At 39.1% G+C, this 14,451-nt stretch overlaps 1 long non-coding RNA gene across 1 annotated transcript; it reads right to left on the bottom strand.

Moving 5' to 3' along the window:
• Nucleotides 1-834: 834 nt before the first annotated feature.
• LOC140688886 (uncharacterized) lies at nucleotides 835-13,757 on the bottom strand. The gene is made up of 2 exons (XR_012063731.1): nucleotides 13,646-13,757; nucleotides 835-1,013 (listed from the first exon to the last, which is right to left on the bottom strand). It is a non-coding gene; the product is annotated as an uncharacterized lncRNA (long non-coding RNA).
• Between the last annotated feature and the right edge of the window lie 694 nt (nucleotides 13,758-14,451).

Below are 14,451 nucleotides of genomic sequence, written 5' to 3'. Positions count from 1 at the left end.
AGACATCTAGAGATTTTCCAAAGGTTAGATCACAACTATTTTCTCTTTGGTAAATAATCTCAGATGAACTCCGGAGACACACGTAAGCTTCCTTTTAAAACATGCCTGACAAGTCTTAGCCATCTACCAGGGAAAAATTCTTCCATCAACTTTAGACTCAATAAACTCCATAAAGAGGTCTGAAGGTGCTATTTTAGAGCTGTATTTTTTTGTGTTTCTAATTTGAAAAAAAAAATTGGCTTTGAAAAAAAAAGCCTGATATTCTGCCCACAGACGAGCTAACTGTGGTATTTGAAATGTATCTTCCAACTACCCCACTGGGCCCCGCTTCTATTAAAAGTTCCCTTTCCAGAAAGAAGCTTCAGGGCTTATTCACACTAAAGCATCAGTGACTGATACAGAATATTCTGTTACCTCTCCCTGGAACGTTTGCATTTTAGAAGCAGATAATAAATATTAGGTCAAGGGAAACCAACCAACCAACCCTTAATTCTGAGAATGTGAAGGATCAGCAAAGAGAAGGGGGGGGTTACTTGGGAAGCGAAGGTGTTTCTGGTTTGCACGCACCATTTATGACTGGCTCTTTCCTGTCAGTCCTTAACAAAGCTGCCCTGTGTGTCGTAGGAGAGGCTGAATGTTAGACGGAACAGTGGTTTGAATCCCAGTTTGTTTACTTGACAACTGAGTCAAGCATTTTAAGGCTCTTTTCCATCATCTGTGAAAACTGAGACTTCCAATGCTTTCAGGTGAAAGCTATTGAGGGAATTTCCATTAAATAACAGTATATGAAAATGCCTACACTATTACTGGACGCACGTGAAGCACTAGAGAAACTGCAGTTTTCTTTCTTTTCTTTAATTCAAATCTAGTTGAAATTTCTTCTGTAGATAAAGTTCATCACCAGATCACCCTTGCTGGTTCATATTCACCAAGGGCCACTCGGTACTGATTTCTCACTTTCCGTGAAAAAGGCTTTTGTGTGAAATGTAGGATCTCTGGTGCTCTTCTCCCTGCTTTTCAAGGAAATAGTTCATAACATCTGACTTAATTGTGAAACTCAAAGTTAGTTTTATGAAATATGTCAAGTTTCATGTGACCTTCAACTTCCCATTTTATCTGGCACGAACTTTCATTAAGGTTCACCATTGTGATTAAGGTAACATTTTTAAACTGTCACAAAATCATTGAGAGGTTATTATACCTGAGGAAAAATACACCTGTTTCCAAGTTTCTGCTAAGAATCTACATTGCTTCCATCAAAATTTCTTTTAAACCGTGTGGAGAAGCTGATTTTTTTAAATCAGAAGCACCAGGTGGCAAATACACATTTTCTGTACGATAGACGTGACCTTTTTACCATTGTTCAACACAGGAAGAGAATAAAAAGATGTAAAGCAGAAGCAGGATGGAATTCACACAGGAAAGAAAATTCTCTCTGGTGACAATCCAAAGATATACCCCATCATAGATAATGTAAGTAGTTAAATTGTCAAATAGAGATACAGGACAGTGGGTCTTATGGGAAAGCAGCACCGTATTTTTATAGGAAACAACATAAGAAACTAAGTTTTTTTTTTTTTTTGGTACAGAGAGGAAGAAAAAGAATAATGAACTACGTGGGGAGCAAAAAGATTGTAAAGAAAATACAAAACATATATGTCAGAGAAAAAGTATAAAAATATATGTATAAAACGCCTAAGGTTTACACATACCGGAAATAAAGGGGAAACTGTTCTTTGTTCACTTGAGGTTTTAGAAAGACTCAATACTGTAGGTTTGGCATGTGTTTGTTTTTGATGTTCATATATACAGTTTTAGGTGGTTTCATTGTTGTTTTACTGGCAGCAGCTGCAGATGAATAAGGATACTGGGTGCGGATGGGACACTACACTGTGGCACACTCGACGTGAATAGGATGTTGGAGGCAATGATGGTGTGGTTACAAGGGCAGACTTGAGCCAAACTGACTGGCTCTCATTTCTTGCAATTCCAGCTGTGTATTTTGGGTGAATTAAGCTCCCTGTTTATCAGTTTCATCCTTAGTAAAATGAGATGAAATTTCATATCTCATAAGGCTACTGAAGGGATTGCATAGACAATGCAATTGAAATATTTCAAATAGAGCCTGGCTGTCAGTAAATGAACGCTAATTGCTAACTGCTGTTATTAACCATTAAGATCAGATTTTAACTCACTTAATTTCTTTTAGCAGGTAATTTTCACTAAAGCAAAAATTTCTACAAAACCCACAACGCACAGTCCTTTCCTTTCTCATTTACTCTCTGACCTCTGGACAGTAAATTTTTATCTTCTTCTTAGGTAAAAATGTGAAAATTTCATATGGCAAAAGTAAAATCTCATAACTAGTTTTTCCTAATGTAATAACCAATGAAGAGGAAATCTGAATTTATGTTAGGATGTTAATGTCTCCATACTTATGGACTTTCCATGTCAGATAGTCAATAAAAAAAGGAAACAGATGCTAAGAAAACTGATTATCATAGTTAAAAGAATGATATGAATGGTTAAGGATCTGGGCATGGGCATGGGTGGAAAATCATAGCCAATTAGAACAGACATTTCCTCATCATAAAGAAATTACCACCCAAGTTAGCTTAAATGCTTTTGATTTACAGAAGAAAGAAAGAATTAAAATTATGCCAACACACATAGAGGGTGATTTTTGTGTAGGATTATTGGAGAACTTTTTGTTGAGATAGAATTGTGATCTGCTAGAGGCACTGTTACATTTTACTTATAATCTGTAGGAGACAACTAGACCCAGAGATCTGAGTGTTTTTCTGACTAACAGAATAGCCCAGGTTGATAACACAAGGCTGGTCAGTTCATTTTCAGTTTTGATAAAAATATTCTACGTTCTGTAACACACATATTCTACAGACTAAGTTTAAAATACAGTATTTTGCATGTGTCATGAAGGTTGAATGTTCCATTTTTGGGAGATGAAACAAGAACCATTTAATGTCCCTGGAGAGATAGACACCAGCCTAACGTGCAATTTCCACTGAATATCTCCTGAAGGTTACGGTTCCTTTTTCAGAATTTAACTAAGACATAGCAAGAGACAGAGCCTTCACAAATGTAAACAGAATCTCTTCCCACTTCTGAATTTTCCCTTACCCTGCCCTTCGTTTATTTTGAGTCTATGATCACCGAATAGAAATGTTCCAACCCTACCATCATAACTTTGAAATGTCAAAGCATTGACTAGTAATATTCTTCCAGCAAGTTTATAAAATATTCTTGTGGCCTATAGTTTATTTCAATCGTAACAACACTGGTTCAAAAACTTAAGGTTATCGTTTCTGTCTCCAAAACGTGACTAGTAAGCTCCTGTAAAACGTTAAATGTTAAGCAACCTTTCACGAGCATGACCAGCTATCCTAGGCAATCTCTGTCCTTTTCCTAGACAAATCCAAAATGTGGAATAAATGCCTCTTTGAGGTTTATAAACCAGCTACAAAGGAAGCAAACATTTTTCAGATGGCAGAGTCCCTCCTTTGGGAGTCTCTTTGAATGAGGTGTTCATTGGGTGATATTCATGATTGTACCTTGTAAAAAGGCATTTATTCCATATTTTGGATTTGAAGAGATAGAGCAATCATCAGAACCAGACTAAGAACCAGGCAGAGATGTTGGAATTATTCAGACCAGAAATTTAAAGCAACTATCATTAATATGATAAGGGCTCTAACAAAGAAGTGGACAAAGTGCAAGAACTATGAGTGATGTAAGCAGAGAAATGGAAATGCTAAGGAGAAATCGAAAGGAAATGCTAGAAATAAAAACAACAACGCTGTAACAGAAATGAAGCATGCCTTTGATGGACTCGTTAATCTTCTTAATATGGCCAAGAAAAAGTTCTCTGAGCTTGAAGAAATGTGGATAGAAACTTCCAAAACTGAAATGCAGAGAGAAAAAAAAATTTAAAAGCAGACATAATATTCAAAAATGTAGGACAATTACAAAAGGTGTAATACACACAAGGGGACTATCAGGAGAAGAAAGAGAGAAAGGAAGATAAATATTTGAAGCAATGATGTCTGAACATTTTCAAAAATTAATGATATATACTAAATCACAGGTCCAGGAAACTCAAACAACAAGAAACAGAATAAATACATAAACTACATTAACTACACTCAGGCAGGCATATTGTATTCAAACTGCAGAAAATCAAAGACAAGAGAAAAATCTGGAAAGATACCATGGAGGGGAGACGCCTTACATATAGAGGAGCAGGGAAAGTAATTACATCATATTTCTCTTTAGAAACCATGCCAGAATTCAGAAATTCTTCTGAAGCTCACACAGAACATTCACCAAGATAGACCACATGCTGGTCCATAAAGCACACCTTGGCAAATTTAAAATATATAAATCATTCAAAGCATGCTGTCATCAAACAAACCAGATTGGTAAAATCAAGATAGCTCAGAAACCCTCAAATATTTGGAGATTAAACAATACACTTTTACTTAACCCATGGGTCAGGAGGAAGTCTCAAGAGGAATTTTAAAATATTTTGAACTAAATGAAAATGAAAATATAAATTATCAAAGTTTCTGAGATGTAGCAAAAGCACAGAACTTCAAGGGAAATTTTAACTTTAAATACACATATTAGAAAAGAACAAAAAACTAAAATCAAATATCTAAGCATCCGTCATAGGAAATCAGAAAAAGGAGACTAAATCCAGAGTAAGTATAAGAAAATAAGTAATAAAAATAAAAGCAGAAATCAATAATTTGAAAAATCAATAGAGAAAAAATCTATGAACTCAAGAGCTGGTTATTTAAAAAGGTCAGTAAAATTGATAAACTTCTATCCAGGTTTACTAAGAAATTAAAAAGAGAAGCTATAAATTCCTAATATCTAAAATGAAAGCGGCAACATCATTACTGATTCCATGGACATTAAGATACTATGAACAACTCTGTGCACACAAATGTGACAACCTAGATGAAATAAACCAATTCCTTGAAAGACACAATCTACTGAAACTCACACAAGGAGAAATAGATAACATAAGTAGATTTCTACCAGCTAAAGAATTTCAATCTGTAATAAAAAACCTTCCCAAACAGAAAGCACTGCACCCATATGGGTGCCCTCATGAATTCTGCCACATTCAAGGAAGAAATCAAAACAATTGTCTCCAATCTCTTCAAAGACATTGCTAGAAAGGAAGACTACAGGCCAATATCTCTCATGAACCTAGTTGCAAAATTCCTCAGCAAAATATTAGCAAGTCAACTAACAATGTAGAAAAAGATTTATTTACCACTACCAAGTGGGATTTACTCCAGGTATATAAGATTGGTCCAACATTTGAAAGAAAATTAATCTAACCCACCACATCAGTAGGCTTAGGAGAAAAATCATATGGTCATAGCAACAGATGCAGAAAAAAAAAAAAAAAGACAAAATTCAGCATCCATTTGTGATGAAAATTCTGAGCCAACTAGGACCAGAAGAGAACTTCCTCGACTTGGAACACCTCCAAAAAAGCCCAAACACTAGCTGCTTCTGGATGATGGGGTCCATGGTAAGACAAGTAAAATTCAGGGTGATGATACTGTCAAACTGCCTTTGACATAAAATGTTCCAGGGTCAAAGATGATGTTGTGTGGGATACCATGGCACTAAATAATGCATTCAGCCATTCCAAGTGTGATGGTTTGACAGTAGCACTTTGAAAGGGAAGGCAACTCCACATCTAGGATGCAGATCTGTTCTCATGAGGAATGCAACCACTGTCAGAAGTATTGCAAGGCAAGTGGAAAGACAAAGGAAAATACCAGGTCCACCTCTTGATCTCTTCCTGTGGCCCACACTAGCCAAGTCCACATGAAAGCTAGAAAGTAGGGACCCCCCCCCCCCAGCCTGCAGAGAAGGCAGAAAAGGAGAAATTGTTTCAGGAAGGATGGAAAACTGAGAATAACAAAACACATTCCTATCCTTATAAAGGCAACAAATATACGATGGACTCCAAATCTCTGATCCAGACTCTAGCACTGCATTGAGACCAGAAGACACATTACTTCAGATAGAAGAGGAGGTGAGGCTGCCTGGGTATAAACTGCACACCAGGCAAACCAAGAAAGAGAAGCACGTCTTGATTGGTCGTTCTAGTAAAGTGTCAGCAAGCATGCGGCCAACTTGAACTGGCAATGATAAACACGAATAGATCCTTCATGTGAAAAAGCAGCTATCATGGACCAAATGTGGTTGTTGACACTTGTTGCCTCTCTAAGAATAACCAAGTGCTAGAAGGCAAGGGATTATTGTGAATGGAAATGTATTCTATTCACAATCAAATGAAATGGGGTGGGCCCAAAGCCAGAGAATATTCTTGATTGGACTCTTATTTTTATTGTCCTAAATTTAGCTAGCTGCATTTTGTTGAGTACCATCCCATTCAATTTTTGAAATGGAGGCTTTGGCATTTATCATAAAATCTCATTTTCATTGCAGAGAAATCATAAGGCTCTATAATTACCCACACAGAAAGGAGTCTTTTTTTTTTTTGATACAACATGCATAGCATATAGTGAAGTCCCAAATTATATTATTGTTAACAGGTTGCCCTGGAGGAATCCAGACATAAAAATTTAGAACCTTGATGAGAGAACATGGTAAAAAAAAAATCTGTCATTTACAACTTGCCAGTGGTTCTGCTCTTTTCTAGAAATAGAGCCTTCAACACACATTTGGGACAGACTTTTCTTTCATGCTAAGGAATCTCCAGGAATTAGTTCTCAGTTACACAAATATAAAACATAGTCTACCTGCTGTGAGACAGAATGTAATTTCCTGTGCAACTTTCACCCAGTTGTCATATGCTAATTCTGGTAATATTATATTTGTATATCTTTGAGCCTGAGCTGGGGGAGCAAACATTTTTGGAGTTTATTAACTGAGCCCGTGTTTTCCCTGATCACTCATGTTTCTAATAAGATTTTTTTTAAACTTTCTATTTTGAAATAATTCTAGATGTAGAGAAAAGTTATAAAATAATAGAGTTCCTATCCATCAACCAGTTTTCCCTAACATTAATATCTTGTATAATCATAGTACATTTATCAAAACCAAGAAAGGAACACTGGTGCAATGCTGTTAACTGAAATCTTCATTTGGATCTACCGGTTTCTTCAGTAGCATCCTTTTTCGTTTCCAGTATCCAATCCAGAATCCCACATTGCATTTATTGTTATGACTATTTAGTCGTCTCCAGTCTGTGACCATTTCTCAATCCTTCCTGGGTATCTCTGAAGAGTGTTGGTCAGTTTTTTTTTTTTTAAATAGAATGTATCTCAATTTGAGTTTGATACTTTCTAATGATTAGATTGAGGTTATGTATTTTGAGGGGAAATATCACAAACGTGATGTGGCTTCCTCGGTGCTTCATGACATCCCCGGGCATGTGAGTGTGACACGTCTTATCAGTAGTGACGGTAACCGTGATCACTAGTTCAAGGTTGTGTCAGGTTTCACACTTCCCAGTTTGCCGCTATACAAATACCCTTTCTTTTCAGACTTTTGCCCCACTGGTGACTCTTGCCTACAACAGTTACTACGGTGGCATTCTAATGGAGATTTTCTCTTATTCTTTCAATGTTTATTAATTGAAATTCTGGAAGGAAGACGACTCCTCCATAAATTCGTAATTTATTCACTGATTTGCGTTTGTCAGTATGGACTTATGCGTATTTATTTTATTCTCTGTGTTATAATCCAATATTATCGTTATTTATCATTTGCCTAAATCACTCCAGCTTTGGCCATTGGGCGCTCCTTCATGTCAGTGACTGTGTCTGTTCAACATGTCACGTCCTATTTGAGAAGTTATTTACTTTCTGGCACTACGAGATGCCCCAGCCTCATCTCATCTTCCCTGCCCCATCCCTGGATTCAACCACTTCTCCAAAGAGCCCCGGTTCCATGTTTCCACAATTATTGTACTTTGGTTAGTGAATGTGTTTCTCATAGACCATCGACATTCACCATGATTATTGAATAGATGGACTAAAATCTACCATATTCATCAATGTTTCCTATCTGCTGCCCTTGTCCTTTGTTCCTGCTTTTGTCTTCTCTTTTCCTGTCTTTTGTGGTTTTAATTGAGCTTTTTACATGATTCCATTTCTCTCTTAGCTTGTCATACTTTTTTTTTTACTTTTTTAATGGTTGAACTAGAGATCATAATATACATATACACATTTACAAATAATCCAAATTCCCTTTTTAATGGCACTCTACCACTTCACTGACGGTGTGAGTGCTTATCCTAACAAAATATTCTAGTTTCCTGCCTCCCATCCCTTAGATTATTGATGTCATTCATTTACCTTATATAAGCTTATATACCATATATAAGCATATACCTATAATACACGTTATTATTACCAACATACAGAATTGAATGCATTGTTCCTATTACTATTTTGAACTGTTATATGTTCGATCAATTAAGAATAAGAAAACAGAAAATAACAGTTTTTATTGCCTTATTCCTTCCTCAGTGCTCTTCCTTTCTTTATACAGATCTGGGTTCCTGGCCTATATTATTTTTCCTTCTCTCTGAAGAACTTCATTTAACATGTCTAGCAAAGCAAGTCTACTGGCAACAAAGCCCCTCAATTTTCATTTGAGAAAGTCTATTTCTCCTCCATTTCTGAAGGATAATTTTGCAGGGTACAGAATTTAGGTGGGTGGAGTTTTAACATGTTGATCTCCACATCACCCAAATCTGGATGACAGGTGTTTCCTCAGGGGCACCCGATCCACAGTGGGTGATCAATAATGTGTTAAAAAAATATTTCACTCCACTCTTTTCTTGTTTGTGTGGTTTATGAGAAGTTGGGTGTAATTCTTACCTTTATTGCTGTGTAGGTAAGGGGTTTTTATTTTTCCCTCTGGCTTTCTTTTAGGATTTTTTCTTTATCTTCGATTTTTCTTTCTTTTATAAAAAAAAATTTGAGTATGATATGCCTGGGTGCGGATTTTTTTGGCATTTATCCTTCTTGGTGTTCTCTGAACTTCCCAGGTCTGTGGTTTGGTGATTAACATTAATTTGGGGGAAAATCCCAGCTGTTACTGTTGCAAATATTTCTTCTCTTACCTTCTTTTTTCTTTGAAATTTCTATTACATGTCCATTAGACATTCTGTAGTTTCCCCAGAGTCCTTGGATATTCTGTTCTTTTTTTTTTTTTAGTCATTGTTCTCTTTGCTTTTCTGTTTTTGAAATACTCTTGTACATCTTCTAGCTTGGAGATTTCTTTCCTCAGCTGTGTCTAGTCTACTAATAAGCTTATTGAAGGCTTTATTTCTGCAGCTTTTTTTGTCTCTAACATTTCTTTCGGTTTTTTTCCCTTAGGATTTCCTTCATCGCTTATCTGTTCTTGAATGCTGTCTACTCCATCCCTTAAAATATTCATCATTTTTTAAAAATTCCCCATCTGATCATTTTAACGCCCCTGCCACTTCTGATTCTGATTCTGCTCTCTCCAAATTGTTGTTGGCCCTTTGGCATGCCTTGGCATTCTGTTCCTCACAGCTGGACGCAACTTACTGGGTAAAAGGAACTGGTATGAAAGGTCTTTGGTGACGCGGTGTTGAGGTGTTGAGGGCAGGGAAGCTCTCCATCTTGCTGTGATGAGGTCTCCGTCTTTCAGTGAGCAGGGGCCTCTGGGCTGTGACCTTCACAGTTTCCTCAGTTTCCTCCTCTCTCCACCTCGGGTGAGACGGGGAGACTGGCTGGCTGGAGTGGGCTGGCGTCGGGCGCGTTCCTTTCCCACGACAATTAGGCTCTGATTAAGCCCCGGCAGCTGAGGCTCTGGTTAATTGGGTTCCCCTGATGCGAGGCTTCTTAAGAAGGACCGGGCGCTCCGCCTCAATCAAGATGGTGCCTTCACCTCCCGGCCCTCTGATGCCCAAGGGGGTCTTTCCCTGCTCTTTGCTGTTGGAATCTGAGCTCCTGGAGGTACAGCTCACGCATCGCAGGGGGGCCCCTCTGACAGGGCCCCCCCTGGATTCTGTAACTCGCAGGCTCCGGGAGTTGGTCAGCTGCGGTTCAGGCCTTGCCACCCCAGCGGCGTCCCGGCCCTGGATACTCTGCTCCTCTTCGCTCTCTGCTCTGGTAAGCGGTTTTTCTTTGGATTCCCCCATGGGTCTCTCCAGTTTCGAGTCCAGAACTTTGCCCTGTGTGCTCCCCTCTCTTAGGAATCCAAGAATTGTTGATTTTTTCCGGTTTGTTCAGATTTTTGCTCGTTACGGCCGAGTGGTAATTTCCAAGTTCCTTGCGTGAGGAACTAAGACAAAGTCTGACTTCAATTAAAAAAAGAAAATGTGTATACAGTTAAAGTCACTCTTTTTGAAGCACAGGTCTATGGGTCTGACAAATACACAGAACAGTTCTGTCACCCCCTCGCCGAAAATTCTGTGTGTTGCCTGTTTGTTTCCTTCCCTTTTTCGCTGAGTTACTCCGTTGATAGGCTAGACTTCGGGTTGTTTATCTGTGCTTGAGTTTAAGGGCATCTGGGTTATTTCCAGATTTTGGCAATTATGAATAAAGCTGCAATAAACATTTACTCAGAGATTTTTGGGTGAGCATACGTTTGTATTCTCTTTGGTAAAATACCCAGGACCAGAGTGGCTGAGTCGCCCGGTAAATGTCTGTTTAACTTTATCTGAGAACAGCAAACCGCTTTCCAGGGTAGCCGAAGCATTCGCTTTCCCACCAGCAGTGTGTGAGAATTCTAGTTGCTTTCCACCCTCACCAGCACTTGGTGTTCTAACTTTTCCCCCTCTATAATTTTAGCCCTTTTGAAATTAGAATTGGCGTGTAGCGGTATCCCATTGTGGTGTTTGCATTACCCTAACGACTAATGATGTTGAGTTCTTGTGTGAATTTTTCTTAAATCGTTTTTTTTTTTTTTCTCTCCCAGCTGGTTGATAGGTGGAGCTTGAGCTCCCTGAAGGAGTTGGCACGCAGAGGAGAGGGGCTGAGGGATTTTGTGCGTGCATGCGTGTGCGGAGTGAGGGAAGGGAGGGAAATACGAGATGGAAGCAATGACGGTTTGCTGCCCAGATAACTATGTAGACTTTTCCCCAACCCCCACACACAACCTGCCGCAATGCTGATGTCACGGAACAGGTGGAAACACTGAAATCACTGAGAAGCTGCCCGTGAGATGCAGGAAGTAACTCTGTTGTGAGGGGTTTATTATAAGAAGCTAGAGTACAGGGCTTCCACTGGTTGCTAGAGGCCTGGGGGAATAACCCTGGATGACTGTCGCTCTTTAGTTTTTTCTAACGGTGAAATTGGTAAAGAAACCTTTTTCTTCCAGTTTGGCTGAGACTGAATTGACATACAGCACTGTGTAGGTTTAAGGTGTACGGTACAATGATTTGACTTTACATTATGAAATGATTACCGCTGTAAGTTTAGTGAACATCCATCCTCTTGTATAGATATAAAATTAAAGAAGTAGAAAATAAATAGAAAACAGTATCTCATTGTGATGAGAACTCCTAGGTTTTACTCACGTAACAGCTTTCGTATGTAACGTTACAGCTGTGTTAGTATCATTTGGACGTTACATCCTTAGTAATTAGTTACAACTAGAAGTTTGTGTCTTTTAATTGTGTCTATCCAATTCCTTCTCCCCTCAATCCCTGGCTCTGGTAACCACAAATCTAGTCTTTTTCTATAAGTTTGTTCTTAAAGTGTAACAGACCTAAAACACTATCAGCGTTAGTTCCTACTACACAGCATAGGCTATGTCCCCGTACAAAGACATTGCATACTTATTGACCATACTCCCCACACTGTGCAGTTCATGCCTCTGACGTTCATTTTGCAGCTGGGTGTTTGCACCTTCTGATTTTCCTCACCTATTTCTCCCCTCCATCCCCTCTCCTCTGGCAACCACCTGTATCTATAACTCTTCTGTTTTGTTATGTTTGACCATTTGTTTTTTAGATTCCACATGTAAGTATTTGTCTTTCTCTGACTGACTTATTTCATTTAGCGTCCTGGAGCTTCCAGAAACAAGTGAGGGGCCTCGAGGTTGTCAGCGATGTTCTGAGGCAGCTACCCGCTCCCCTTCACCCTAACGTGACCTCCCACACCCACAGGCTGATGCAGCCTGGTGAAAGCTGGGTTACCTCGGAGTCAGTCTCTACTGGTAGAGAATTAGCTTCTCATCAGGGAGCTTAATGAGAAAAGGGTGTGTGGGTGTGTGGGTTTAAATTTAAAAAGCCAGGCTCAGAAATTCATTGAATAACAGTTTGAAAGTTTCCACCTTACATTAAAAAAAAAAGAGAATTGAAAAAAGCCAACTTCCTCATTGATGGGCCTCTTTTACATGATGCACATCTCAACTGCCTTCTGTTTTCCATAGTGGATATGTCTCTATACTTCTGTTTCTTATAAGCAAAGCTTTTGCCCTTTCTAAAACAGCATCATCTTTCTCTCTAGGAAAGTTCTGTGGGTCATGTGACCTCACACCATTCCCATAGATCAGGACAAAAGATGGTCAAATGTCTTCACTGCAGAATGAGTCAAAGTTAAGCTGGCATTAGTCATGTTTTGTATAATTACAGGGAGGGGTAAAACGACTGGCAGCGGAAATATCAGAGGCATGAATGTTTTGTTTTCACTTTTCCAATCCGAGCTCATCCCAGTGAGGGAGCTTCGACAAAAGCCCCAGATCCAGGTACTCATGGATCAGGAAGAACAGTCCCTTCCCTGCTGCTCCTCTAACAACACGTGTCAGTAGCCAGGGATGGCAGTTTAACCCGAGCCCTTACTCGGATGATTGCTTCACAGGCTGAGCATCCGGGCTGACGGGAGGCAGCTGTCGATCTTTTCTTACCCCCATTCCACCCTGTGCTGCTACCAACACCCGGGAAAAAAGCGGCATGTTCCTCGTCTGGCTGGAGAGGCTGAAGGTGCTTGGGTCTGAATGGATGTGGGGAAATCAGTGGCTCTACTTTAAGCTGCCTGTGCCTCTGGGGAATGTAATTTCAACCAGACAGGATGAGCCAGGGCAGTGATAACTGTTTCCATGCTGTGACTTTTCTGTTATTAAATAACATCGATGATGTGATGTGCTGTGTCAAACTGCAAGATTTAACGTGTCAACTACCGGTTACAAGTTTCCAGGTTTAACAGAGGAATGCTTAAAAAGGAGGACAAATTTGAATAGCTAAACGGGAATAAAAATAATAGTAATGGTTCAAGTTTCTTGAATGTTAATGCCAAACATGAATTCATTCAGCCTGTCATTCACAGCTCTCCATGTGCTAAACTCAATTTACCTTTTCATCACACTCTATTCCCCCTGCTACACACTCCACCTCCAGGATTCTGGCCAGTCTGGGCTGCTCATCCCTTCCCTCACTGCTCAATATTTTTTCCATACCTAGATTTCTCCTTTCCTTACCCTTTGTTATCTATTTGTTTAAATATTTTTCCTGTATCAAGAACTGATTCTCATGATGGTGAAATCTATTCCAAGTTAGTAAGAATTACTTTCTCTAATGTTCACTCATTGTGTGTGTTTATGCTTCTAGTTTACTTTTTATCATTCTTTTCTTTATATTAGAGTTTCTTACTGTGGTAAAGAGTGCTTGCCAGTATCCATTCTCCCTTTCTTCCTCAGTACTAGAGCTTGTAGTTTTTTTTCAGTCACCCATTTCCCAGCCACCATTGCAGCTAGGGACAGCTTTGTGGCTGAATTTCATCAAAGGAAAAACAAATGGTATCAGTATGGAAAGATCTATATGATGTCATAGAAGGAGGGCCTTGTGACCTTCTCCTTCTCTTTCTTCCTCATGGCTGTTCAGAATGTAGATGCAATGGCTGGAACAGGAGTAGCCATCCTGGGCTATGGGGAGAGAATGGCCTGTGATCTTCATTATCGTGGGACTCCCATAGTTTTATGGCACTAGTTATATTTAATGAGAAAGCACTCACTTTCCATCTTATATGAGCCTCTGTTAATCTGAATTTTCTGTCATTTGAATGGCAATCAATCCCAACAATTAGATCTTTGTAAAAGTAAGAACTCTCCCACCAGATGGTGAGTCCTGGGTGGTAGGTTTTATGGCTTATCGTGCATCCTTCTCAAGTCACTTCTCAGCAACTAGCACAGTGCATAACATATCATTTGCCAGCAAGTGTTTTTAAATCATGTATTTATAGAATTCAGTCAAGGAAAAAATGCACATTTTAATTTCTCAATACAAGGCAAGAAATGGAAAAATAATGGACAATTGAAAAGTACATAAAAGCAGTGACTGTTCAGAACAGAATTCACTTGAAGAATGTGTAAAGAAGGGAATCAGTCCACACGTGTTACACCAGACATGCTGAAGACAGTTCAGTGGGAGCGCAGTGCTTGTCCTGGCATCAGGAGTGT

The sequence above is a fragment of the Vicugna pacos genome, chromosome 24 (assembly GCF_048564905.1).
Source record: "Vicugna pacos chromosome 24, VicPac4, whole genome shotgun sequence".
Classification (NCBI taxonomy): Eukaryota; Metazoa; Chordata; class Mammalia; order Artiodactyla; family Camelidae; genus Vicugna; species Vicugna pacos.
This window is presented reverse-complemented; position numbering and strand designations above follow the sequence as displayed.